At 43.4% G+C, this 3,833-nt stretch overlaps 1 non-coding gene across 1 annotated transcript; it reads right to left on the bottom strand.

Moving 5' to 3' along the window:
- Positions 1-1,178: 1,178 nt before the first annotated feature.
- Positions 1,179-1,285, bottom strand: LOC118480688. The gene has a single exon (XR_004863666.1). It is a non-coding gene; the product is annotated as a small nucleolar RNA R71 (small nucleolar RNA).
- Between the last annotated feature and the right edge of the window lie 2,548 nt (positions 1,286-3,833).

A 3,833-nucleotide genomic window follows, 5' to 3' on the forward strand; every position in this document is an offset into this window, starting at 1 on the left:
TTATTTTATTTTTCAGCATTTAGTTAGTTTTTATTTTTCTTAGTTTAAAACATTTTTCTCACTTTTTGATTTGATTAGACGTTGAGGATAAACCGGTATTAAAAGCTCTTGTGTCCTTGGACGACCTCGGTATCTTACCAACACTATACTACGTCCACGATGGGTGCACTTGCCCATATGTGTGTTTAGTGTTAGTAAATATCGTGTTTTATAAATTTAAAACTTGGCTAAAAGTGTAAAAAGGGGCTTAAATATTCATCTAAATTATAACACACTTCACGCACATCAAGTTTTTGGCGCCGTTGCCGGGGACACAAGGATTTTAAGAAAGTTAGGAATCAACGGCCTAATCATATTTTTATTTTTTTCTGTAATTTTTAGGATTTTTCGTAGATTTTCAGCTTCTGCAGAGCTCAGCACGGGGCCGTGCCTGGTCGGACACGGGCCGTGCTCAGCATCGTTACTGGCAGTTTTTGTTTTCCAAGTTACAGAAGGCTGACCACGGGGCCGTGCCGGTGCAATACGGGGCCGTGTCCAACTTCCAGTAACTGGGATCTGGAAAACAATCACTGAAATTCCGACCACGGGCCGTGTTCGCTCAACACGGGGCCGTGGTGAACCTTCTGACCAACATTCTTTTCTGTTTTTATTACAGGACTTGGAACCCGACGCCAACCTCACGTAGTGTATGAGCTCCAGTTCCAATAAAGACATAAAAGAACCACTAGAAGAACCCGAACGCTTTCTCAGAAAAAGGTTAAAAGCCAAAAACCAAGAGAAGGTTTCGGGTGATCCACCTCCAATGGCGGACCAACGTACCCTTATGGATTATCTACGACCCACCGTGGGTAATCTAGGCGCCGCTATCAATGCTCCGAATGTCGAAGCCAATAACTTCGAACTTCGGCCGCATTTGATACAAATGCTCCAAAACTCCGCAACCTTCCACGGGCTTGCGGACAAGGATCCCCATCTACATATAACTAATTTCTTGGAAATATGTGATACCTTTCGGATCAATGGAGCATCAAACCGCCATCCGCCTCCGTATGTTTCCCTTCTCACTAAAAGACCGAGCGAAAGCTTGGCTCAACGCCCTCCCAGCTGGATCGGTAAACACCTGGGATGAACTAGCCCAAAAATTTCTATATAAGTATTTCCCTCCTGCTAAAACTGCTAAGTTAATGACTGAAATTAATACATATTCACAAGAGGACGGGGAATCCTTATATGAAACTTGGGAAAGGTTCAAGGAGCTATTACGCAAGTGTCCCCATCACGGCCTCGCAATATGGCAACAAGTATCCACTTTCTATAATGGCTTGTTGCCACACACTAGGCAGACACTTGATTCTAGCTCCGGGGGACTTTTAGGTAACCGACGCCCACACGAAATATATAATCAGATTGAGGAAATTGCTCAAACCAATTTTCAATGGCATACCCCCCGGGGAAATAAGTCTATCGCCCCGGGTGCCCATAAGGTCGACGAAAGCACTTCTTTACAAGCCCAAATCGAGGCCCTTTCTTCAAAAATAAAAAAATTAGAAATGTCAAAAACAGTCTCGGTTATGGCTTGTGAAGGATGTGGTGGGTCACATGAAAATTGGAGTTGCATGAAAGAAACGGACGATCAACAAGAAATGGTAAACTACATTGATAATAGACCTAGGCCGTCGGGTCCCCCAACGGGAACTTACAACCAAGGATGGCGAAACCACCCAAACCTCGGTTGGAGGGAACCCGGCAATAGTAGTAACCAACAAACCCAACGAACAAACTTTCAGCAACCAAGAAATGAGTCACAAAATTTCACTCAGCAACAAGGTGGACGAGAAAGGCTCGAAGATACTATATCTCGCCTCGTCTCTGACACTGATAAGAAAAACTCGGAAAGATTTCTACAATTAGAATCTAATTTTAGAAATCAACAAGCTAGCATTCAAAACATAGAAAAACAATTAAATCAAATAGCTCAAAATTTTTCCGAGAGACCGCAAGGCGCATTACCTAGCAATACCGAAACAAACCCAAAGGCGCAAGTTCACCTCATCACACTACGAAACCGCACCGTAGGGCCTGCAGAAGTGCCACCGCCAACGGAAGAAACAGTACCGACACCTCTGCAGGAGAAGAACTCTCCTCCATCACCAGAGCCAACCAAGGCTCCTCGAGTTCCGTACCCCGGTAGGTTAATTCGTCAAAAGACAAATGAGCAATTCGCAAAATTCGAAAGTCTGTTAAAACAATTGCACGTCAATATTCCTTTTATCGAAGTCCTAACCCAAATGCCCAAATACTCTAAATTCATGAGGGACTTCCTTACACATAAGAAGAAAATTGAAAATTTGCAATTAGTCAATTTAGGCGAAGAATGCTCTGCCCTCGTGCTCAATAAACTTCCCCAAAAGAAAATCGATCCCGGAAGCTTCACGATTCCGTGCTCAATAGGGGAATCGCCCGTTCGCAATGCCTTAGCCGACCTAGGGGCTAGCATTAACCTAATGCCCTCATCAATGTTCAAAAGACTCGGCTTGGGAACCATGAGCCCTACAAAAATGAGCATACAACTCGCTGATCGATCCGTCAAATTCCCACAAGGTGTCATCGAGAATGTCTTGGTAAAGGTAAGCAGATTCGTTTATCCAGCTGACTTTGTCATACTCGATATGGAGGAAGACACCGAGGTCCCCCTTATACTAGGGAGACCCTTCCTTGCCACAGCCCAAGCAGTGGTAGATATGAATGACGGGACACTCACCTTGAGGTATGGGGATGATGAAGTGAAGTTCGGAGTTGGGAAGAGAATAGAGGACGACGACCCGGTCAATTACATGAAGGTTATTGATTCGAGCTTGGATGCTGCTCTCCGACGGTGTAACATGGGACGCCAGGCACCCCACTCAGAAAATATATAACCTCGAATCGGGTCTAGCCAAGGACCCTTATAAACGTGGCGCACCACGGAGGCATTCCGCGGAACTATCCTTAGTTTAGTTTAATCTTTTAGTTTTATTTCGCAGAATAAAACACACTCATGGTGGTAATGGATGAAAAGGGGAACGAGAAAAATGGACCCATGCACGAAGAACAGAGCAACCCGACACAAATCTCCATCACAGAAGGCTCAACACGGGCCGTGCCCAACCAACACGACCCCGTGCTGAGCCACCTGCAGAAAAACACCCAGTTCAGGTAACTGGACACGGGCCGTGTTCAGCGGACACGCCCCCGTGTCCAGGCTTCTGTTTTAATTCTTTAATTTTTGTTACTGGCACCTGACCACGGGGCCGTGTCCAGGATGCCAGTAACATAAATCTTTGCTTTTTAACCTACTTTTACACATTCTAATCAACCAAAAACCTTATTTTTGGACACATTGAGGACAATGTGTAATTTAAGTGTGGGGGGTGCTAAAACCTTGAATTTTGCAAATCCTAAATACAAGCCTTACACAAAATTCTATTGGAACCGCTAAACACCCCAAATTTTTTCAAAAACTTTTTCATTTTTTTATCATTTACTTGTCTTAAGTTTAATTTGGGAATAACAAGTTCTAAAAAGGTTATATTTTTACAAATTTACAACCGATAGCGTCGTGATAACAAAGAACCAACATAAGAAAATTATGAAACGGCATAACAAGTCTAGTTAAAAATTCGATTATATATACTTGATCACATTAAAAACCCATTCCCACAAAAGTGAGTTTTGAGCCTTTATTGAGCACAAAAATATACATATTTAGACTAAATGCTCATTTTTCGTTTCTTGTGTGAATAGCCGCTTGGTTCTTACAACTCTAGAACTTGCCACGACGATACATTCCCGGT

Source organism: Helianthus annuus, chromosome 7 (assembly GCF_002127325.2).
Source record: "Helianthus annuus cultivar XRQ/B chromosome 7, HanXRQr2.0-SUNRISE, whole genome shotgun sequence".
Taxonomy (NCBI): Eukaryota; Viridiplantae; Streptophyta; class Magnoliopsida; order Asterales; family Asteraceae; genus Helianthus; species Helianthus annuus.